Source organism: Mixophyes fleayi, chromosome 8, assembly GCF_038048845.1.
Source record: "Mixophyes fleayi isolate aMixFle1 chromosome 8, aMixFle1.hap1, whole genome shotgun sequence".
Classification (NCBI taxonomy): domain Eukaryota; kingdom Metazoa; phylum Chordata; class Amphibia; order Anura; family Limnodynastidae; genus Mixophyes; species Mixophyes fleayi.
In genome coordinates, this window is record NC_134409.1 from 48,397,933 (window position 1) to 48,424,392 (window position 26,460).

Consider the following 26,460-nt stretch of genomic DNA (forward strand, 5'->3'; position numbering starts at 1 on the left):
TTATCTTCAAATTTATTCTATAATTGATTTTGTGTTATATTTTACATAAGTATAATTTATTTTACCAGTTGGAATCATTAAGCTAGATAAGATGTTAGAGTGCCAATGACTTAGCAACATTTAGGAGGTATCAGGGAAAAAAATATAGGTAGAGTGAATCAGGACTCACATGTAGTACCATTAAGCCTGCTTTGCATGTTACTCCCCATAATCTCAGAGAACCTTGTCCAGTATTGAGTGATATGGGACAAGTCCAAAACAATTGTAAACAGCATTCTTTGCCACTCTGGATCTACAACGTTGGTTGTTACCTGCGGGAAAGACCTTATGCAGTCTATCTGAGAATATATACCATATAAACAGTAATAAAATGTATTAGTCTCTTTCTTTAGGGGCTTTCTTTGAGCAAGACTTTGTGGTACATAGAAGTACCTTATCCCCAAGGATATGGTGCCATCTACATTTCACTCCCACAGAGCACAGAAAGCCAGCAAAGGGTATGTCTGTGGTGTGACATGGCTTTTACTCCAAGTCCTCCACAATCAATGGGTTTTATTAGCATCTTCATTTGTAGTCTCGGGTGTTTATTTACCTAGATAAATTTAGTGCACATGAAGTTATTTAAAAAAATGTGAAAGTGTCTATTGTAATAGATTGTAATACATATGATATTAAAGGCTGAATGTCTTCATGCTCTATTCAGCTTGGTCTCAGACTATACACCATTCCCACCAGAAAGACCGCATGCCTCAATTGACGACATCCCTCCTTTCGTTCCCGTGGTCATCACTACATCACCGCAGGTGGAGACAAGAGAGAACACCATCGACAATGATGCACAACCAATTTTTTCATTCTTTTGTTTGTGCTCATGTTGCTGCCTTCCAGCAGACCTGCAACAGCGGAGACAAAAGAAAACATCTGCCCCCCGGAGATCTCGTCTTCAGTCCCTGTGGAGGTGGATTCTTAAAAGATGTGGAAGGGTGGTTTCCGCGAACAACAGCAGTGGAAACCAAGACAATGGCAGCGCTGGGAACTGAGACATACCATCTTACGGCATACAGGGTGAGCTTATATCTTGTACTGAAGGGTTAAGTTGTTACATAGTCTGATTCTACAGATACTAACCTAGGAAACACCTATATTGTACTGACGCACTATCCACAAATGTTCTGCACATAAATACACAAGGAAAATCTTAATCAGATTCTGTTGGCAGAATCCTAAGGATTCAACTGAACACAAATCTTCCTAAACCTGATAGGAATTGTCCAAATTTGAATCCAAATTCAGGATTCTGTATATCAATATATTTTATATACAATACATTTTCCACATTTAGAAATATAGCTGTAACATAAGTCTTCTAGTTTTAATCTTTTCTTCACCATCAGCCATCTAAAGATACAATATGTTTATATAAATTAGTGGTATTAATTCTGGATTTAACCAAATCTACCAGAGATCTTTAATTCTTCATATAAAACCTTCACGTACTGCAATTCACTAGAAACATGAAAGTATCTGATAGAAGAGGACTGGAGACTGTATCCTTCAGTGCAAGACATTTCCCCTGTTCAAGAACACGGAAAGATGGACACTATTGCTGATTTAACAAAAGAGGGTAAATGTATCAAGGTGCGATTTTGCAAAATCAGCAATTTTCTCGGGAGAGTTGAAACTCACAGATGTATGAAGCTGAGATTTCATGCAAAATCGCCAGAGTTGTGCTTCTGTCAAAATCGCTATTTCCAAAATCGCCAGAGATCAAACTCCCGACTGTTTGCCACTGCAGCTATACAAGTCTCAAATGTATGAAGCTGCAAGTAAGCGAACTCAGGAGAGTTTGCTTTCAAACACGCCAGATACAACACGCTGCTTGCTAGCAGCGTGTTGTATAAACACATCACTTTTACACTGCCTGTCAGAGTAAAAACTGTAAAGAATAGATTAGAGTATAAAAAAAAAAGCGTGGGGTCCCCCCTCTATTTATGCTTAACCCTAGTGCTGCCTGACTACTGCTGGTTCTGTGAAAATCAGGGAAAAATTTTGCGTGGGGTTCCCCCGATTTTCACTTTACCAGCACTAAGCAAACCAGCTGGCACTATAGCAGGGGGGACATGCAGCAGGGGTCCCCCTGCCATAATGACTAGCCAACTCCAGGCTATTCAGCGCTGGGCTGGATTCCCTAGGGAGTGGGGTCCGCCGAAAAAAACGAGCTGCCCCCCCCCCCTAGGGACACCCAGCCCAGTGCTGTTAGCAGTAGGGCTCTTCCTACCCCTGTGGGCTGTGGGTAGTAGGGTAATATCGGCGAAAAATGGTAAAAAAAAGAAACAGACGCCATTTTGTTTTGTGGAACTACAAGTCCCAGCCAGCCAGGTTGCCCAAAATAGTGTGGGCATGCTGCTGCTTGTATAACTACAAGCACCAGCATACCCACGGCAGCCAGGACATGTTGGCACTTGGAGAACCACAAGTGCCAACATGCCCTGACACCCAGGGCTGGCTGGGACATGTAGTTCCACAAAAGAAAATATGTAAAAAGCCACCACACCCTCTTTAAAACCACTAGGATTTATTAAAAATAATAAACACACAATAACCCACGGAGATGACCAGCGATTTTGAAGTTCAGGGTAAAAATCGCAGCTTGATACATTTGATGAGTTTGTAACTAAAATCACGGGTTAACACCCGCGAATTGCCGCGAATTTAACACGCTGGCAAAATCGGACCTTGATACATTTACCCCCAGATGTTACATATAGATATATAAATATATAGATCTATTTGTTTCATATAGATATAGATATATAGATATACAGATATAGATGTTTATACAATATGACTGAAAAAATTGGTAGTTACCAAAAGCAAAAAATAAATAAATAAATTATAATTAAGTCTTATAATAAGTTTTATAATTAAGTCATACTGTCCACATTACTTGGAAATCTGTCTGATGACATTTGACAGCTAATGCAAAGAACTCTATAGCTGAGCAAATGTATCTTTTAAAAATTACAACAATATAACATACAGTATCTTAGAGTTGCACCATGGCAGAACAGTAACTAATACCCATACTACAGTAACTAGATATTGACTTGGACCAGAGAGAACACATCACTAATCAACACTCTAGGCCCCCAACCACTTTGACATTAATAGTTTCTGTGTTTAATAAATAGGCCACCTTACCCCAACCAGACCTAAAATTAAATTAATAGCATTCTCAGCAATAACAGTTAAAAAAAATCCCTCCCCCAACTAGCCCAAAACAATTAATTAATAGCACCCACATTTAATAATTAGTAATAATTAGGATTTTTTTCCCCCAACCAGCCCGACATTAAATTAAAATACTTACATTTAATAAATAAGTCTCCTACCCCCCAAACAGCACCAACCTTAAATTATTAGCACCCATGTTTAATAATTAGGTCTTCTCGCCCCTAAAAACCCTAACATTTTATTCTTAGTCTTTATGTTTAATAAATAAACTTCCTTCTCCCCAACCTTCCCCAACATTAGATTAATAACATTCCCATTTAATTTGTAAACCAATTTCTCTCCCCAACCAGCCCAAAAATTAAATTAATAGCATTCCCATTTAATAAAAAGGTCTATTGCACCAATCCAGCCTCAATATCAAGTTCATAATTTAGTATTTTCTACCATATTTAATTGAAGATGCGCTTGAAACAACATACTCTGCATTGCTGTGGGATGCTGACTTTTCAGTGGTAAAGAGCTGGCTAAGTCCTGATGATCTGGCAGCTTGTACTTTTTCTTTTGGGTTGGATGATGTTGGTGCAGCTCTTGTTGATCGTTGTCTAGTAGCTTGGGTCTTTTCCTCTAGATTGCCACTCCTGTAGCATGTAGTCTGACAGCTTGACTCTGGGTAATGGGGCTGACAAAAACCTGTCCACATCCCATGGCCAAGATCGTTTCCCAGGACCACATCTCACATTTATTTGCCAGCTGTCCAATCGAAACGTACCCTCACCGTGGGCACTTCCAGTCCATCTGTAACTGTGACTTTGGCAGTCTAGCCTGGCAAAGCTGCAGCAGGATCAACAGCGAAGGGGGGCTCACCACAGTGATTGAGGTCCCTGAAACTCTTAGGCCTTCTCCCTGCAATGGTCCAACTTGGGTGCTTCCACCTCTGCGACATACACCACTGGACTTTCTGTGGCAAGAACAATCTCTTTGGGCTCACCTCCCTTAGTCAGGCATGCAAGCCAGGCTGTGGGACAGTCTCGTCTCAGGTGATCGGTTTTCCCGCAGCCATAACACTTCCTATCCAGTCTAGTCTGATGACTTCCAGGAACAGGGTGGAGTTGCAGCTAGCTAAACGCACCCGGGTTAGTGGCTACTGTTAGGATCTGCTTCTGGATGCTGCTTCTTCACAGCAGCTCCTGCCTCTGGGTCTATATTTATTTTTATATTGAACCTGCAGTACCTGTGAACCACCAGAGGTGCTGTTATTCTGCCTTCTCTTCTCACTATCAGGGACTACCTGCTGCACTATGTTAATCATTGACACCTGATTGTCTCCTATATATGCCTGCCTCTCCCAGTTTCCTTTGCTGGTCATTAATGTTTCTGTGCCTGTTATGTTGGTTTACCCTGGGACTTACTGCCTTGCTTTTTGTCTGTTCCTGTGGAAATTCTTGCTTAGCCAGTTCCTGCTTTTCTGTAAGCATTTAACACTCATCTGTATCTTGTCACCTGGAGGTATCTGCCTTATACCTGGAAGTCTGTTTATTCAATGACCTGGCCTGTGTTTAACTTGCACCACATGGACTGTGTTTTCCACTGCAATAAACAATTTAATGTTTTCAATATATTTCTGTCTCCATGGCTTTAATTACAAGAACCTAGCTTGTGGAACAGAATTGTAACAACTACTTGCTTGGCGGAGTGATCAACAGCAGAGGGGTGTTCCTCAATTCATAAAATTCTTTGGTGTTGGCTGCTAGACTGGCGCTTCTGCCAGGGTGGCCAAACCACCACATTTTGTTTTGCCAACTGGGCCGCTACTTCAATTATTACTGGGTTCTGGTCTAGTACCAATTTTTTCACCCTCTGTGTGCAGCGGCGAGACAACTGCTCTCTGCACAATTAAATCCTCCCAGGTCTTGACACCAAGGGGGAAAATGTATCATAGTGCGGTTTGTACAAGTCGCTGGAAATCGGCGATATGACAGTTTAAATTTAAAGCGGCGCTGCCTTGTAAAGGGGGTTTCCCTTTACAAGGCAGCAACGCTTTAAATTTAAGCTGTCATCTCGCCGATTTCCGGCGACTTGTACAACCCACACTATGATACATTTACCCCCAGATCCTTTCACACATTTCATCACAAACTGCCATAGCTAGTTGGCAAATTCCTCATGGTTGATGTGAAGGCTTCTGCCAGATCCTTACATTTCTGTCAGTAGGTTCCTGGGCTAATAATGTAGTGCTTAAAGAGGACCTTCTTTACCACTTCAGTCCACACAGTCATCTGGGGTCAATACACAATAGGCCCCCACTTTACCATCAGGGATTGGAGAAACCTCTAACACTCCAGTGATCCGGTATTTATAAATGGGAACCTGAGTGCAGGAATTAAAGCTCCAGCTGAGCTCCGATCCCCACTGGACAACCAGTGGGGTGAGGAGCAATTTATATTGTTTTATACACATTTTAAATAACATTTTCTAAACACACATATCACTTTATACATTTCTACTCCTGGACTAACCCTTTGGGGCTGCGCACTGGACATGATGCCACCGAAATATCTACATTTATATATTTATTAAAATACACTTTAAAAAACATTGCACCTCCAGCACATAGCACTGGGGGGTTAACCCAATTGACACTGCAGCATTGGAAGAGTTAATCTTTACATGTATGGGGTACGGATGGGGAACCAGCCACAGGGTATGGTAAAATCTACTAACTACATCTTATTAAGATCAGAACTATGCGATCACTCTGCCAGTGTGTTAAAATTTAATTTAATCCAACTATGTTGTACAGTATGTGACAGTTCACATTTTCCCAAGATATATATATATATATATATATATATATATATATATATATTGCCTTCCAAACTCAAATGTAATATGTATTTTTTATAATGTCCGATGCCTTGTGTTTTATATGTCATTATACATTTTTCACATTCTCTACCACATAATTAATTATACTTTTATTAAAATAACCGATTGTTTAGTAATTCCCATGATGTTCATTATTCATTTTGTACCTTAGAGACATCAAAATCTAATCTGTAGGAATGAAACATGTTAAATGAAATGTATATATTGGGGCTCATTTAGCGTTAGACGTACGTCATTGTTTGTATAAGATGTGTATTTTCATACTGCAATGATTCCAAAATCCAGTAAGTATATGTCCATATATAGATTAATTTATATCTCTGATATCCTTCCGCCTTTGTCTGGAGAATCAGAATAAGGATGTGCAGGGACTAGCATGCATTGGGTGAGCACAGTAAGGGTGGGTTAATGTAATTGTAACATAACATCTGCAAATACGCCTTTTAGGAATCGAACCTCTTGCAGGTATTAGATTTTTGGTGCAGTTATATGATTATGACTATCAGCAGCCTTATTTAGCTGTTTCTAATTCGCTGACTGTGTATTGCGTAATTGACATTTCCATTTTAATTACATTTTATATGGAAATCTTCTCTACGGTATCGTGGGGTGCAGACCTACGTCGGGCACAAAGAATCTGCTTTTGAGCTGCACGCGTCTTAAGACTCAACATCAAACAATAAATCCACTTTTTTGTGTGCATTTTTTCCAACGTACGTTTGGTGCGCAAATGCGTTCAACTCTGAATAAGCCCTGTCGCGAACACGCTCCCAGCTGCCGTGACTTTGGGGTGTTCGCTGTATGAGGTCACACACGATTTCAGCCCACAGTCTATCACTACCTATCACACAGGTTATAGACCTACGGAATCTCCCCCAAACACAGCGCTCTCACACCCCCAGACACTTCAGGTCTGCCACCACCTATTGAGTAGGCCAATAGGACCCCAATATACTGTCCCACACTGGCACACAGGATTCTAGCTATCCATAAACTAGCAAGACCCACACCAGCAAGCACAGGGTTAACTCTTCACACCTCCAGACTGTTACACAAATGTAAATACAAGCACACACAGCTTATTAATCAAATGTATCAACAAATCACACACTGGCATTCCAAGGGTTAACCTGGTCGAGCAATCTGCCTCTTCTAAACAGGCTAATGGATTCCTTAGAGCAGGGGTGGGCAAACCTGTCCTCAAGGGCCATATCCAGTTCATGTTTTTAGGATTTCTGTCTGTAGAAACAGGTGGGATAATTACTGACCCAGCCAAATAGATTAACTCAGCTGTACATGATTAAAGAAATCCTAAAAACATGAACTGGATATGGCCCTTGAGGACAGGTTTGCCCACCCCTGCCTTAGAGTATCAAGGACGCAACTTATTAAATTATAGATTTAATATACAAAAATACAGGGCAATCAGATAAAAAAAAAAATTAATAACAATTAAAAGATTGACATAACAAGCAAAAACAGTTTAAAATAAAAAGGGTTACAATCAGAATAGCACTTACGTGAGTTGCATAATCTGTACCATGGGGAATTGGCTAGGAAGATGGACAGCTTATCAATATAACTTGATTTCCCCAAAAAGTCTGACAGTTTGTTCCTTCAGAACACAGGTTTTTAAGCAACATGACATGGGATGGTCTTCACAGGGGCAGGGTTTAATGCTAATAGAGAGTTGTGGCCTGTAACACTTTTTCAATCACCATTTGCGTGTTGCCTGATTTACTAACCAATTCTACTATGTGATATAACTTTTTTGTAGAGCGTGACATCGATCCCATTTTATCATTAATAAATCCCTTATGACTCTGTCCATCTTTTGATATCAAACACGTCTAAATACAGTGCATTCGCAGAGCTTACACTCCTTTCTTTAATTTCTCTGTGGGGCAGAATTCTTAATTTAACATATGAGCTGCCCTTCATCATGCTATTGCGGAATATCTGGTTGATCACTACTTTTATTGATTTTAAGGGGCATATTTTAAAACTGAATTATTTTGGTCTATATTACATATAGCTTATGTCAGCACATGGCCTCTTTGAACCAGACCACATGCTGAGCGGTACCTAAACGTCTATTCAGGTGTCCCAAAATAGGCTAGATCTCACCCTGGGAGCTCTTTGAAACTGCCCCCAAGTGTCACTTTTAACTTCTCACACTGGGATGTGCAAAGCCATCCAATAAATTTACATCAGACTCTCTGACTTCAAACCTTACACTTTAACTGAACTTATCAATGGATTCCTTTGATATAACATATTTACACTGCAGTTATGATTGTATCCCTTCTAAATAACTGCAAGCTCTCTATGTTCACGACAAGCCCCATTATGTATTTATTGTACTAGTTATGATTTTGTTGTATATACTTGTTATGTGTACACTGTGCATGTGGTTATTTTACTATTTCCATGCAATACATTTTTTAATGAAAGAATTGTGTCTGTGTTTTTTTTCTTACTGTAGCAATAACTAGATATTTATGTGGATTAGAAATTCCCTTGCTATTGGCATATTTCAAAAGAGCTTTATTCACTGCAAAGAGAGAGGGATCCACTCAAACCATGCTCAGTTTGCCAAGAGTACCACCCGACCAGCCCAGACACCTTTCCTAGAGGGTTCTGTAAAGAGAATTTTTGGAATCAATACTCGCTCTCTGGATGTCTCTGCAAAGGGTTGGCAGTGGTCTTCTCCTGGGCCTGCTGTGGTGTTGTTAGGAGCAAGAAAAGGAACATGCTGGCAGTTTATTGATGCCCAATATATGTGGCCCCATGCAGACTCAGACATGAATGTTCAGCTGTGGTGGAGGGCAGCCGCTTGCTAAGTGTTTTCAAGATTGGAAAACAGGGCAGGCATGAGAAACCTACTTGAAAAAGACATGGCAGGAGGCAGTATTATTATTGGAGAATGAGTTTAACAATGTATTTAGAGTTCCTTATAGGGAGTCCAAAGAGTTTAAACTGTACGGATATTTGAAGCCAGCCATACATTATCCGGAGGTGGACAGGAACAGGAGATGGTGATCTGTCAACCGCAAATGGTCACTAAACCAGAGCCCAGAAAATTCAGCCTGATTTGTCAATTTCAAAGAAAGTTTGGGTGAATAATGGGATTAGTAAGCAGACATGTTCTGCGTCATACACCTCACTTGATGCAGCCATTCTGTAACAGAGGCATCTTTCTGATGCTTTCACCTCCTTAAAAGAGTAAGTGCTAAGGGAGAAAATGGGAATCAAATCAGTTATCCACTATCTGGACAACTATTTTTCATGTGACGAGTCCAGTGTCTTATGAAAACCTATAATGAATGGGGATAGTATTGGGACAGTCATGCTCCTCAGATTTTGATGATCAGTGTCAGGATGCCAGGGCTTTAGAGTCAAGACCTCCAGAGTAGCCCTGGTACCTTGGTGTTCTTTGGATCACACAGCCAAAGAGGAGTGGAAGATATAATAGTAGCTTTATTACAGAAGGTACAAACACAACTGTAACACAATAACTATAATAAACAGTGCAATTTAACAAAACCCAGAACAATCGCCAACATCTAAAACCTCCCCAACACATCTCCAGATAAAGATATGAGCAACCGTTACATATGTATAAACAGTATTTCTTTGGCCGGGCTAAGCTGTAAAAAAGTCTCTGGTCAAAATGCTTTTGTCACAATAACTCAGTTCTCGGGTCTTCCAGATTCCTCCGATTTCTAGACTTCTAGGCTTGCTGGTCCTGGCCTCTCGGCCTTATGCTCTCTACCAAGATGTTAGCAGCCTGCACCCCAGTCACCCTTCTCCTGTAGGCACACCAGATGTGCAGATTCACAAGCAGCTCCTATTGGAGCAGAGTTATAATGTTGCACGATGTTCAGCCAGAGAAGTGCCTAGATGTAAAATTGTGATCAGGACACACATTGGAGCTGGTGGGAGACAGATCTTCAATACCTAGCTCAGGATATCCAATAAACAACCCTTGGTCTCCTTGCAGGCTCTTTTTAAACAGTTCAGAATTTCTGCAGAAGAAATCCCATCCTGCAAGTTTATCCCAAGTCCATACAGAATGCCATTGGCTCCCAAATCAGGGGTTGGATATGGGAGTGGAGAGAAGTCATCCCCACATGGGTTTCCCCCCTGCTTGTCTAGTGCAGAATAGTCTGACACAGTCCTAGGGTGAACAATAGAGTAGCAAACTGGTTGCTGCAGGGCTTAATCCCAGATGATGAATAGCAACTCCCTGTTTTAATCCCTTCCATGCATTTATGCTGTGAAAGGGGCTCCTGACTTCCTGTCCTCACTGAAGGAGGGGGTAACTGGGCAGGATATAGTACAGTAGGCAATTTGTAGTCCAAATAAGGCACATGCAGCCCACCTGGATATATTTAAGAACCTGGAGTTTTAGTCCATTAAGTTTTCATTCAGAACCATATTATGAAATCCATATACTTCAAGTAAACAAACCCACATAGTCTTTATATGAGCCAAATGGGGATAACAATATATCCCAATACTAGTGACCAAATACATACCTTTGTATGAGGGGATTCTAACTGTAATCCTATCTTGTCACAATCCGCTTTTCTGTATCACTTTCCGTTTATATCTATTGTCAGACAGTGCATGGGGAAGCTAGGTGGGTCAGTGGCAGAATATGGGTTACACTCCTTCCTGATTGGGACAGCAATGGAGGCTGTCAGCTGGGGCTGAAGTGACAATATGATTATGTATATTGGGAAATGGGAATCAGTTTGTTTCAGATCTTATGTAAATATCTTATCTCTTTTGGTGGTCTGCGGATTAATCTCCCATCGATTAGGTTCCAGAGTCCCTGCCTTTATCAACGGGACGGGGTTCATTGGACAGGTTCTGTATTACCCAGGATAATTGATCTCTGGTGAAGGATGATATTTGCCCCTTGGTGAAAATGTTAGCCACGTTGTTTGATATTCAAAAGGGAAGTTGATCCGCTTTGGGATATCCTGCTTGGGCGTTACCACACTGCCTGCTGTTTTCTCCTCCACAACAATTTTTTGCACCAAAATAAACTCCTTTATTTTGTCACAATTAAGTCTTGTGTCAATTATTCTAGGTATTAGTTAAGAGGGTAAGAGAGGTTATGTAAAATAAGAACATTAACCTTTAAGCATTTTATAACAAACCCAAAACCTTTAAAAAATGTAACAATTTTCAGAATTAAATTGCGACCTCTTTTATGTATTAAACAATGTTTATGGGTATATATCAATTTGTAATTATTGTGTGACATTCAGTGCCTGATTCAGTTTTCAGGCTACCCTAGGCTAATACGCTCATAGCGCCCCCTCGCCCAAGCTATTAAAGTGATTACAGGAATATATATATTTGTGAAGCCATTTGGATAAGAAATCAATATATCGATATGTATTGGAATTAAGAGTATTATTGCATAAGTATAAAACTGACAAGCTTCAATAACATTTATAGTCGAGATTGTATGCTTCAGCTGTTATGCTGAGTTGTAATTTATAGTAACCAAAATAACTGCTATAACTATCTAATCTGTATGGATGTTCTGATACGGACAAAGGTTGACATTCTCCTTATGATAATAACCTAACAACACAAGACGTCCCATTCCTTGAATTTAAAAAGGAACCAATCAATAACAGATGCCCATGTACTATGACAATTGAGACATTCTCCTGAGATGATATTTTATAGAAATAGGAATGTACGTGTTAGACTATCATGAATATGTAATTAGCTTACAAAGGTTCAAAATCTTTCAGGCACTGTTAATACTTCTTATTAGATCTCATATAGGAAAAAAAAACAACTTAATTTTCTAAATGTTGTCTCCAGGTTTTGTTGTCCCTCCGTAGAATATTTTAATATCTACATAGATGGTGTCATAACAAACAAATCATAAAATAATGATTCAAAAAGTACTATAGATGCAAGATTTTTTCCAACCAAAGTGCTCCCTTCTTGTGAATAAACAGAGATCACCCTAGAAAAACAGTGGTCCTAGTGAAGAACACTCTCCCAGCGTGCTGCCCCCTAGTGGGAATACACCTACTAGAGATTTTCTCATGCAGGCACTTCAGTTTTAGGGATATTTACTAAACCACTGGATGAAAAAGTGGAGATGTTGACAATAGCAATCAATCAGATTCTAGTTATCATTTATTTAGTACATTGTACAAAATGGCAGCTAGAATCTGGTTGCTATAAGCAACATCTCCACTTTTTCAAAACCGCAGTTTAGTAAATATACCCCTTCGACTTTCATTCCCTTTAAACATTTCTTAGAGGATCAGGTCCTCCTTATGTACCCATCATATGGCATGTAAGCATAAAAAAGGTACAAGGAAGAAAAAAAATTCTAGCATAATACAGTTTGGAAACCATAAAAAACTTTAAACCACAACAAACCACCAACATAATGCACTCACATTAAATCAGACATTAAAAATACATATAAAATCGATGTATGCAGACACTACTACCAGAAAAGATGAAGGTACAAAATCAGTGTACAGGTCTTTATCCACAAGGACCCTGGGGTAATTCAGACTTGTAATTCATAAATATCATGTGTGAAAATGGATTGTTAGCCTTTTGGATTAAAGCCATCAGAGACATATACTCTTATTTGTAGGATGGTTAATGTTTTACTGTGATAATAATTTTTATTATTTGAAGTAAACCTTTATTGCTTCTTGTACTGGACAATCTTCAATTCTGACTTTATTACCCCCCACCTCATGTTTATGTTCCCATGTTTTCCAAACTCAGCTCCAATTGGCTTTTTAAGAAGGCTAATGGCAATCTTTATCACTCATATAATTTCACTACAATCAGAAGTGTATAGCAGAACAGAGGCACTATCTATTCCTACTAAGGGTGAAGATGTGAAGGGTGAAGTTACGTCTGTCCCTGTCGCCATCCTCTTCTCTCCTACTCGCTTATCCCCAATGCCCACCCAAGTAAGACTTGTCTTCAGCCTTTACCATGGGAATATTTCAAGATTAAAACCTTAGTACTTTTTTCTTTTTACTTTGGAGAACAACAATTCTCTTATATTTTAAAATTAATTTCAGTTTATACCTCTCCCTGTTACAATTTTGCATCCCCACAATTCTTTTTAAAAAAAATAATTTAAAAAGTCCATATTTTTATCAATGATTATACTGTTAAGATTAAGAGTTGTTCATTTATTGTATTATTAATGAATTAATTGTTTTTATGTGTTCTGAGGTGGCCTTTTAGTGAACAGACGCTTGTGTGTATCCTGCAGTCTGTACTATCTGTCTACATACGGCAAGTAACGTTTAGGCAGAGCGCACTTACACCCAGATTCAAATGGAAACGTATCTTGACATCTGCTTGGATTGAATATGTGAATATGATCTGAGCTACACACTAGTTCTGCGCACTTTTTTAAAATGCAAGTACTTGCAGGTTGTGTCTGAACATAAATCAGGCCCTGAATGTGCAGTAAAAGATCATAGAAAAACACGCTGTTAATTTGTGGAGTCTTACAATGCTTAGTCTCTAATAGTGATATATGGAATTATACCTTAGTCCACAGCATATTTAAATGAGGTTATTAAAATGTTCATATATATAAAGAATTCAGTATTCCATTCTACAAGATAAAAAACGTGGTGTAGCCGCAGAATAAATGGCTTAGCTTCCAGTAGTAGGTATGAGAAACCATAAAGTTACCAAACATACATTGGATAGAGTGAAGATTGATTTAAACATGAGGGGAAGGAGACAAGTGAAAAAAAAAAGTGAATTGCTAATATGCACATTGCTGTTCATACCCATTTGCGGGCAAACATTCCCACTGTGGCAAATGTAAATCTGACAATGCAGTGTAATATAAACTGCATTTTTTTTAGCATGCATCATTGTAAAAGCAGGATAGTGCTATTCTGAATTAAGAAAATGTGCACATAGCTTTAAATATTTGCATGAACCCATTCACAGATTCCTCTGGCATATTCATAACTCCGGAATTTAGGTTAACTGCGCCTATTTGATGAATGTATGAAAGGCTCTGAGACTGAAATGACTTATTTTTTTTCAAACTCAGGTCCCCTTAACAACAAAGACCTGAGCACTGAGATGTCACAGAACTCTCCTCACTCTGTGATGTCACAGAACTCTCCTCACGCTGAGTGTTGGTTGGAGCAGAGTTGAGGTTGCAGGTGTTGTGTTGTGCAGAAACTGAGCTATTATATTCCTGGATATATTATTATTATATTACAGATATATTACTGGATATATACCTGGATTAAAAAACAGGATTTTATCACCTATTTTAAGAGGCCATCTGAACAGGTAATGACACTGAGCTCTGACGGTAGGTCATAATATTTCTATCTTCTGTTACATTAATAGTTAGACTGGACATAGACCCCACAGTAGGAATTAAATATACAGTACATTAAAATGATGATCTGCCCACTTCATTTTTTTATTTTACCAAGAAGAAAGGTGTTGAGTTACTTCATTTTCAAGTCTGCCCTGGATACATCATAGCGAGTTTTGACTTACTATATAGACAAAAGGCATTAAGCTTTATACTTACAAACCTGATTATAGAGCCAAAGGACAGACATTTTGACCTAAGGCAGAGGGGCAGATTTAAGTAGATAACCCATATCTATCACACAACACGTCACAGGGAGCCAGTAACACAGGAAAGAGTGAGCAGATAAAAAATGTAAAAATTCCTTTACACAGCATTAATCCTATTTACCAATCCTCCTTTTGCTATCGCCATCTCAGAATGGTAATAGCAGAAGATATTCATAAAAAATGCTTTATTTATTTAAATAAAGTATTTTTTAAATTGACATAATGGAAAATAATATTTTTGGTATATATATATATATAAATGGACAAATGGAACTGGAAGCCCATTATATTCACATTTCTTACTGCTGTCAGCCGGTATTGGTGAATAGCTGCGTATTACACAGTTACTCCGGCGATATTTTCTTAATAAATTGCAGTAATAACAGATTTTCTATGGTGATAGAAGATCGGTGTTATAGCTGCATAATAATAAATAGGGGTCTTGGTGATGTCTCTTTCTCTGCTCATTCTTTGAGCTTGGGACAGACCATCTGAACTATTATCAGCATTATTTTACATGATAATAGATAATAAGACAGATACCGATTTTATTACATAGATATAGATATGACAGTGTATGAGATAGGACTATTTGGTTTATCGATGGATACAGCTTGGAGCCAATCACAATCTTTGAGACAGGACTACAGAATATATTTGCTTGTCCTACACTTACTAGGATTTGCATTTACAATATCAACTGTTATTCCTTAAAATACATGAAGGATGTATACAATCACATTGCTATTTGTGTCTTATAGATAGTCATGGAAGCATGGCCCGACAATGGAAGCTGGGGATATGATATTACCTGGGTAAGTGAAAATGGCCTTGACTGCTGTCAAACCAGATAATTTACATAATGATTAATAATTTATCATATTAAAGAATAATTCCAGACTTTATTTACAAGTAAAGAAGTACTTTCCATTTCCAACCCATCATTCCAGTTTGGAGAGAGTCACTGCTCCTTGTACCGATTCCTTTACCCCAGGGAGTGGTAAAAGAAATTGGGCCTCTACAAAGGAGGACTCGATCTGCTCTATAGGTCGCAGCCTATGGATGTGTTATACGGTACCTATCTTCTTCTCCACCACATTGTGTCGCTTTGTGTCACTCACCGGACTGTGAGTGCTTCTTCCCGGACATTTAGGAACCGTGGCCGTCCTCCATCCTGAGGGACTGCGCATGCGCAGCCCTTTCTATACCTCCAGTGTATGTTCCTTTAACTTAATTGGCAGATCAGGCAACCTCCCTATATTAAGCACCTGTGGTCAACACCACGTGGCCTGATCTTGGAGTCTCATTCCCCATGAGTCTCTGAAGGTGTTCCTGTGTTTCCTTGTTTATTCAGCTCTGCTGATTCCTGTGGTTTCCAAACCACTTCTACCTCTGTGGTTTCCAAACCACTTCTGCTACTGTGGTTCCCATACCACTTCTACCATCTACTGTATCATCGTGACTGTGAGCTGATTCCTATCCGCTGCCTCCGTGCACTACAGTCTTCTAACCACTTCAACTCTACCATGTATCATTGGGACTGTTAGCTGATGCCTATCCGCTGCCTCCGTGCACTACAGTCTTTCATTCACATCCACTCACCTGTTCATGATTGTGACTGCCAGCTGATTCCTATCCGCTGCCTCCGTGCACTACAGTCTTCAACCTGCAACCCGTCTGTGTTTCATCGTGACTGTTTAGCTGATTCCTATCCGCTGCCTCCGTGCACTACAGTCTTCAACCTGCAACTCGTCTGTGTTTCATCATCGTGACTGCTAGCTGATTCCTATCCGCTGCCTCCGTGCACTACAGTCTTCAACCTGCAACCCGTCTGTGTTTCATCGTGACTGTTTGGCTGATTCCTATCCGCTGCCTCTGTGCGCTTCAGTCTTCAGTCCTTGTCTACGCTCCCGTGTTTCCTTGAGTCTGCCTCCACTATTGCTACCCGCTATTCTCCGTGATCAACAGTGCCTGTTCAACTCTGCTCTCCCGTGTCCCATCGTTACTGCACCTGCTGGTTGCTATTGGCTACCTCCGTGTTCCCGCAGAGACCCGCTGCTGCTACTCCTCAGCACTACTCATCCATCTACTGCTGATCCGCTCTCCACGCTTTCCTGTGTTCCCTGCTGGTCTACCTACCCGTGCGCTGCACCTACTAGACCACCGCTTCACCCATCCAGGGACTTCGCATCCTGCCGGCCTCCTGCCGTTCAGGTATCTCTGCACTCCTGTCTGACTGCCTCCTGAACCACGGTATGCATACTTCTCATTGACTGTGCTGTGTATTGCATACCTTGCTGGACTGTGTTGGTTCTCCTCTGGAGTGTGCTATCCGCTGAGTCTATTGCCATCATTGACTGTGTTATCTTATGCTGGACTACTTCAAGAGACTTTCTATATTGGCAGTATTGTTCAGTCATCTATACATTTATATTGTGCATATCACTGTGGTTCAAAGTCAAGGTGCCCGTGTATATATTGTGTTGCAGTCTCTCCCCGTGCACCTCCTCACATATATATTCAGTGGTACAACTTGCTAGTGGCAGACCACTGACCCCTGTTTACAGTTTCACCTGTTCCAGTATCCTCTCACATAGCAGTGGTACAACTTGCTAACGCAGACCACTGACTTCCCGGATACCTCCACTTGGATTCCATTCCTTCACTCAGACAGCGGTACAACTTGCTATCCGCAGACCGCTGACTCTCATCACCTCCTCGTTTCTGTTGGACATTCCTCCTCACTATAGCAGTGGTACAACTTGCCACCGCAGACCACTGACTACCTTCACGTGTCCTTTGTCCATACAGTTCCTCGTGTATTACTACCTCCATATTGCCAGTGCTGCTAGTCATAGACTTTCCTGAGCATCTCATCATCTGCTATTTCCTGTTCCGTGATCACCCTGCTACCAGAGTACCATATTACCACCTATACTGCTCTGGTAAGCCTATCACCTGGTGATCCCTGGGTAAAGACTCCTAGTGCCCGTGACAGTAAGATCAGGCCATGACAGACCCAGATACGGAACCTACAGCCAAAGAGATGCTGCGGCATCTGGTTACCCGTATTGAGCAACAGGAAGTTCGCCAACGGCATTTACTGCGGTGTTACCAGGCGTTAGCTTCCCAAAGAACGTCCGTGCAAGATGCCACAACTACTGTTGATGCTCCTGTGCCTTCCTCCGTTTCCCCAGTGCCATCCCAGGTGTTTACGGCTTCCACGCTTCACCTGCCTACTCCGTCAAAATACGATGGAGACCCCAAAACTTGTAGGGGTTTTCTTACTCAATGCTCAGTTCATTTTGAGCTCCAGCCTCAAAATTTTTCTACCCATCGTTCCAGAGTGGCCTATCTTATTTCATTGTTTTCTGGACAAGCTCTCGCATGGGCTTCCCCTCTGTGGGAAAGAAACGATCCATTGTTACAGGATAGTGCCGAATTTATTTCCACGTTCCGAAGTGTATTCGATGAACCAGGTCGTGTTATTTCCGCTGCATCCAGCATTCTTCGTCTTCGCCAAGGATCTCGCACTGTGGCTCAGTACGTCATTCAATTTAGGATCTTAGCCTCTGAACTTCAATGGAACACTGAAGCATTAATTGCCGCCTTCTGGCAGGGGCTTTCCGATAAAATTAAAAACGCACTGACTTCACAAGAACTACCCTCCTCTTTAGAAGATTTGATCTCTCTTTGCCATCGTGTAGACCTGAGGTTTCGTGAAAGAGAACCTGAGAAAACAACTTCGGTTAAAACACCTCTTCTCTCAAATCCTCAATTTCACCCAGCTTCATCTCCGGTGATACCCATGGAGATAGGTCGCTCCAAATTAACTTTAGAGGAGAGGGACCGAAGAATAAAGAATAGACTTTGTATCTATTGTGCCGATTCTACGCATATGCTCAATTCTTGTCCCAGGAAATGCCGGACTCTAACCAATACTGGGGAGATAAGGTTAGGGTTCCTGGAGTCCTCTCCATCTTCAACGAAATTAAAAGCCTGCGCTTTTGATGTTACGATTTCCTTTGCTACCAAATCCTTTGAGTCACAGGCATTGATTGATTCTGGAGCAGCAGGAAATTTCATTTCTAAATATCTAGTGAATCAATGGTCTCTACCAGTGATCACTTTAAAAACACCGATTACTGTGACTGCTATGGATGGATCACGTCTCATCAATGGTCTCATCACCCAGAGTACGTCTCCAGTAACGCTTCAGATTGGTGGGCTACACCATGAAGAGATTTCGTTTTTAATTCTTCCTGTTACGACAAGTCCGATTGTCTTAGGCCTTCCATGGCTTCAATGTCATTCTCCCCAGATTGACTGGCGCACTTCTCAAGTTACATCTTGGGGAGCTGAATGTCATCATCGTTGTCTCTCTCAAATGGTTTCATTCAAAAGACAGCATTCGTCTATTCCACCAGGTCCTCCTCCACAGGATCCTTCATCTACGGATCTGTGTGATAAGGTTCAGTCTGAACGCCTTTCTCGTCATCGGTCGTTCGTAACCTCATCGGACGTTGAAGATGGATCTCAGGAGTCATCTTCAAAAAGTCAAGTGCTGGTGGTTCACGGTCACCATCCGTCTTTTCCGGAATTTCCTGCCCTCCCGCCCACCCAAGTTCCTGCTGTGGAGACTGCTTGTCAGACCTTCAAAAATATCTGGTCTCAGGTCAAAACCTGTTTAAAGAAGACATCTAACAAATATAAGTCTTTCGCAGATAAGAAGAGGCGGGCTATTCCACCACTAAAAATTGGAGATCGTGTCTGGTTATCTACCAAAAATATTCGTTTGAAGGTTCCATCTATGAAATTCGCCCCTCGTTTTATTGGTCCATATAGGATCATTCAAGTTATCAATCCAGTATGTGTTAAACTTCTTCTTCCTAAGAATCTTCGGATCTCCAATGCCTTCCATGTGTCCTTGCTCAAACCTCTCATCATCAACCGTTTCTCGACTCCTTCCTCAGCACCGCAGCCAGTTCAAGTTCATCAGGAGGAGGATTTCGAGATTACTGAGGTATTGGATGCAAAAATTTCGCGAGGAGTCCTCCGTTTCCTCGTTCATTGGAAGGGCTTTGGTCCTGAGGAGCGTTCATGGATCAAAGCTGAAGATCTTAATGCTCCTGCCCTTCTGAAGAAGTTTTATTCCAAAAATCCGGACAAGCCCGGTTCCAGGCGTTCTGTGCCCACCTTTAAAAGGGGGGGTACTGTCACTCACCGGACTGTGAGTGCTTCTTCCCGGACATTTAGGAACCGTGGCCGTCCTCCATCCTGAGGGACTGCGCATGCGCAGCCCTTTCTATACCTCCAGTGTATGTTCCTTTAACTTAATTGGCAGATCAGGCAACCTCCCTATATTAAGCACCTGTGGTCAACACCACGTGGCCTGATCTTGGAGTCTCATTCCCCATGAGTCTCTGAAGGTGTTCCTGTGTTTCCTTGTTTATTCAGCTCTGCTGATTCCTGTGGTTTCCAAACCACTTCTACCTCTGTGGTTTCCAAACCACTTCTGCTACTGTGGTTCCCATACCACTTCTACCATCTACTGTATCATCGTGACTGTGAGCTGATTCCTATCCGCTGCCTCCGTGCACTACAGTCTTCTAACCACTTCAACTCTACCATGTATCATTGGGACTGTTAGCTGATGCCTATCCGCTGCCTCCGTGCACTACAGTCTTTCATTCACATCCACTCACCTGTTCATGATTGTGACTGCCAGCTGATTCCTATCCGCTGCCTCCGTGCACTACAGTCTTCAACCTGCAACCCGTCTGTGTTTCATCGTGACTGTTTAGCTGATTCCTATCCGCTGCCTCCGTGCACTACAGTCTTCAACCTGCAACTCGTCTGTGTTTCATCATCGTGACTGCTAGCTGATTCCTATCCGCTGCCTCCGTGCACTACAGTCTTCAACCTGCAACCCGTCTGTGTTTCATCGTGACTGTTTGGCTGATTCCTATCCGCTGCCTCTGTGCGCTTCAGTCTTCAGTCCTTGTCTACGCTCCCGTGTTTCCTTGAGTCTGCCTCCACTATTGCTACCCGCTATTCTCCGTGATCAACAGTGCCTGTTCAACTCTGCTCTCCCGTGTCCCATCGTTACTGCACCTGCTGGTTGCTATTGGCTACCTCCGTGTTCCCGCAGAGACCCGCTGCTGCTACTCCTCAGCACTACTCATCCATCTACTGCTGATCCGCTCTCCACGCTTTCCTGTGTTCCCTGCTGGTCTACCTACCCGTGCGCTGCACCTACTAGACCACCGCTTCACCCATCCAGGGACTTCGCATCCTGCCGGCCTCCTGCCGTTCAGGTATCTCTGCACTCCTGTCTGACTGCCTCCTGAACCACGGTATGCATACTTCTCATTGACTGTGCTGTGTATTGCATACCTTGCTGGACTGTGTTGGTTCTCCTCTGGAGTGTGCTATCCGCTGAGTCTATTGCCATCATTGACTGTGTTATCTTATGCTGGACTACTTCAAGAGACTTTCTATATTGGCAGTATTGTTCAGTCATCTATACATTTATATTGTGCATATCACTGTGGTTCAAAGTCAAGGTGCCCGTGTATATATTGTGTTGCAGTCTCTCCCCGTGCACCTCCTCACATATATATTCAGTGGTACAACTTGCTAGTGGCAGACCACTGACCCCTGTTTACAGTTTCACCTGTTCCAGTATCCTCTCACATAGCAGTGGTACAACTTGCTAACGCAGACCACTGACTTCCCGGATACCTCCACTTGGATTCCATTCCTTCACTCAGACAGCGGTACAACTTGCTATCCGCAGACCGCTGACTCTCATCACCTCCTCGTTTCTGTTGGACATTCCTCCTCACTATAGCAGTGGTACAACTTGCCACCGCAGACCACTGACTACCTTCACGTGTCCTTTGTCCATACAGTTCCTCGTGTATTACTACCTCCATATTGCCAGTGCTGCTAGTCATAGACTTTCCTGAGCATCTCATCATCTGCTATTTCCTGTTCCGTGATCACCCTGCTACCAGAGTACCATATTACCACCTATACTGCTCTGGTAAGCCTATCACCTGGTGATCCCTGGGTAAAGACTCCTAGTGCCCGTGACACTTTGCTTGCCAACATTATAACATACCCATAGTAAACACTCTGGTACTGTCACATGTCATAACGTTGGGGTGCAGAAAGTCACACCATGGTTTGTACAGAAAGTCACACCATGGCTTGTACAGAAAGTCACACAGTGGTTTGTACAGAAAGTCACACCATGGTTTGTACAGAATGTCACACCATGGTTTGTACAGAATGTCACACCATGGTTTGGCAGATGTGCTGGTATGACACATCTCTATGTGATGTCTACAGAGCACAGCGTGTCCTTTGGAGACACCTGATTTCATCTGGGTTTCTCCCAGCACAGAACAAAGGGATCCCAGTGTAGGCTCCCACCAAATAGAACATAGAATTGGTAAGTACTTTTTTACAAAAACTGGAATTGCCCTCTAAAATATAACTATTATTTTACATCTTTTATACTTGATTTCCTAAAATAGCAGAATATCACGTGCCCCAGGATTTTCTTTCTAGACCAGGGATGCTAAGGGCTTTTTAGCAAGACACCCAGGTTTGGTTGACGTTCTTCTAGACCAGTCCATTCTAAAGGTCACTCTCGAGTTTGCCAGGAAGTTCTCCTCTTTCTGTAGGTTAGATGCCATTTCTTGAAACATAGTGTACATTCAATTCAGGTGTAAATCTGGGAGGAGCTTTGTGGGATGCGCACCTGCATGCACTTCTGGATATTATGGTACAGAAATCTCCTTATGAGGTGTGAGCAAAAATAAGCAGAGATTTTAAGCCTGAGCATCCTGAGTCTCATCACACAAGGCTCTGACGGGAATTCACCGGTAATTCAATCCCCCTCATTGACTAAACTTAACTCTAAGTGACTGTCTGTACATTAACATCCCACCATCAAGATGTGGTCTAAATTATGACTTGTACAAAGGTAATACTATGTTTGCATCATGTGCATTTATCCCCATTTTTCTACATACCAAGATTGTGTTCGATATTAATACAGCACCAGAATATTGCAGCACTTTACAATTGGCAACAAACATAGTAATAAAATGAAACCCGGTAATATAAGAAGACTGGGTAATAAAAGAGAAAGAGCTAAGAGTGTCCTGCTTGCCCTGTAAGCTTACAATATACAGAAATGTATTACACAAGGAAGAGGGGGAATGTGTTACAGGGGACTGGCATGGCTCCGTCCCTATGTGATGAGACCACCCCCACCCCCCGTGGAAGGGTCACACACCCTCTGGTGATGCACCACTTCTTTATAGTGCCAGAAAGTCCCCATGGGCACTATTTAACAATATCAGAGGTATGACATAACTGAATTATGGTCTGTCTTCAGAGAGGTTCCTTTTCCTTCAAATGAGAACAATAACCCAATGTGTCCCTGTGACCAAAAAGAGAGTATGCACTTCTGATCTAAACAGACTGCTGTTCTCTATATTACAGACCAAGGTAAGAGCCTGGTTGTACATTAAATAGTTCACTGTGTATGCCCTTCGTTCCACACAATACCTTAAATAATATCACCAACTTATATAGAATAAAGACACGGAGACTTGAGTAAAGTGGCACTAAAAAACTGTTTTATTATCACCTATTAACCCTGGTGGCAGAGAAAGGGCACTGGAGATCAGCTCCAGCGATACCCAACCAAGCGTGGACATGGCAATATAGCCTTAAGTCCACCCACTTCTCTCATAACCCCACTGCTTGGCCGGCCCTAACCTGGCATCAGAGTAAACTGCACCACACCTTACTACTCACTCCCCCTCCCTCACTGAGCCGGGTGAGGCCCCTCCCCACGGAAGGGACAAGAGTAACCGATTGCCTTGTAAGGGGACAGATACCTGCGACCAATCACGATAGGGCCGTCTATATCAGCCGCTGATCACAGTGCCTTCCTCCCCACCAAAATGTAATCCTACTGAAACCGTCTTATGCCCAAATATAAACTCTAAGATTAATAAAACTGGCGTGGGTGGGTGGGATTCTGCAAGCCGAGTGACTAATCCCAGGAAATGCATCACCTAACAAAGCCACTAGTAACTCCCCTCGACATCCTTGTCCAACCCACCTCCCTGCATTAACTCTTTCAGGCAAGTGTAAACACGAATGCAACACTGTCACTATTTAATTTTGTTCGTCTAAAAGGGGACTCTCTCTTACTTATGAGCTAAAGAGCAGTAACGAGAAGATTACTTCACTACATGGATAAATTAATTGTATTTTTTATTATATATATAGATAGCCAACATATAACGGAGTGCCTTACAAAGAGTGTTTTCAATCAATTTTTATTATTATGTTTTGGGCACACAGTGTAAAACTATATTGTATTTTAACAAAACAGACTACTGTTATCTATATTACAGACCGAGGTTGGAACCTGGCCCATGTACACCTATGACGTGACCTGTAATGGCAATGAGGTGTCATTTATTATTGAGGAAATATCTATGGTGAGTCAACACTTCAGTACACTGGTATATTATTATTATTATTATTATTATTATTATTATTATTTACACAGTGCCAACATGTTATGCAGTGTTTTAAAGAGAACATTTTACGTTTTGGGCATTGTTAGAAAGACATTGTTTTTCATCTGAACTGACTATTGTTATTTATATTACAGACCCTGATAAGAATGTGGACATCACCAGTAGACCAGTATCTCTTTGCAGAAAGAGATATCTTTCTTATAGATGAACATGTAATGGTAAGTCATCACTTCAGTACACTGTAATTTACTATTATTATTGTTACTTTATTATTATGCTTTATAAAGTGCTAATATTTTACAGAGTGCTTTACAGAGAATGTTTATAATCAGTTTTTATGATTCAGCTTTGGGCACCCTGTGTAAGAAAGACATTGATTTTATATTAAACAAGCTACTGTTATCAATATTACAGATAGGACCAACCTAGACGTTTATATTTCAACACCAACTAAATAATGAGGATTCGCCCAGGAGTTTCATCCAGGAAATACCAATGGTGAGTCATCATTTTCCTTATTGGCTATTGTATTGTCTGTATTATCATTGGGATGCCTTACTAAATGTAGACTCTCTTCAAATTCATATTTCCATATATAGGGTTGACAACCTGAACAACTCTCTAGTTGTAGCTTCAATTTTTTCAATTACTTGCTGCACCAGCATCATTCAGACAATTTCTAAAATATATGCATTTGAACACACATATAAAAATGTTGGTAGTATTAGCATTTGATTAAGTTTTTTTCGACATAAGGGAAGTATATTCCATATATTTATCCGACTCTCCCCGCTCCGGGCTGTGTTATCTTTGTCCTGTACAACCTCCTCTCCTCCCCTCCCACCACCCCCGATGCTCTCTCACGTTCTGACGCAAACTTCTACTACCTCCTCTTCTGGACCCATGACAGCAGGGGAGGGGTTACAGTAGCATGGAAATAGCATTATCTATTACTTATTTTATTAGAGGAGAGTCAATATATTTCTGTCTTCCAATGATAGTTTAGGTCATTTCATTTCCTTCAGATACTTTATCAACTGCAATGATGTAACTTCTGCTTGAGAGGTAAATAACTGTCAGGCGTCGTCGCGCTGTCTCCTCGGGACGGTCGCCTGTGTCTCTGCCCAGCGTGTCTGGTTGCCAGGCAATGTACATAAGTGTGTTCTCGTGCAGTCACGTCCAAGTCAACCTCCGGCGCACTGAGAAGTGCACTGATTTCTGCCTTATATCCTGCTTCAGCTGGGTGTCTAGTGTAAGTGCTTGTGCCGGACCCGGCTCCTTATCTGTGTTCTTCATTCCTTACAGATGCAGAACACAGATATTGGTGAGATTTGCTGGTGTTTTATTATTTTTAATAAATTTAGTGGTAAAACAGGTATTTGGTTTATTTACATTTTGTGTTAGTGCATTACAGATCAAAGCGGGCGCTGGGTGTCAGGGCATGCTGGTAGTTGTGATTCTACCATAGGTGTGGAAAGAGCTCTAATGCTTTCAGCACAGGGCTGGGTACCCCTAGGGAAGGGTCCGCATTTTTATTTTGTGGTCCCCATCTCCCTCAGGAATCCAGCCCATGCTGACTAACTTGCTAAGCCTAGTGTTGGTTGTAGTAAAATCTGGGGGATCCCACACTTTTTGTCCCCCCACTTTTGCTAGTACCAGCCAAGGTTGGCAGCACTAAGGTTAATCTGTTAGGGGGGCACACTGTTTTTTTTATAAACATTATTTATTTTTTCACGGTATTGTGCCGGCGGATGCTGCAGGGAATTGTACGTATCCTGCAGTGTCTGATGTAGCAGAGTAAGAATACACGCGTAGTCAGCAACACACGTATCTTGAGATCCGTTCCTTGTTGACTACAGGAGTATGCAGAACCGATTTATGTACGGATGTTAACATAACGCACGATACTCTCCTTAAGGACCCAGGAACATCATGTTTTACAGCAAACAGCATTCAAAGCGGTTTAAAGGCAGGATAAATGTGACCATAACAAACATTTATTCACCTCAGGCAGCAGCCATCTTGTGGCTGCAAAGTAAATAGGGTGAAGATCTTCCTTCCTTTCTCCTTTCTCTTCTGTACTTTCCTTTACTTCTAGAGAGCTAAACAATATCCCAAAAAT

The 26,460-nt window shown here is 41.5% G+C and overlaps 1 protein-coding gene across 2 annotated transcripts in view; it reads right to left on the minus strand.

Annotated features, from left to right (window-relative positions):
* DBT (dihydrolipoamide branched chain transacylase E2) overlaps nucleotides 1-26,460 on the minus strand; it is a 269,271-nt gene that overhangs the window by 17,916 nt on the left and 224,895 nt on the right. The window lies entirely within an intron of this gene.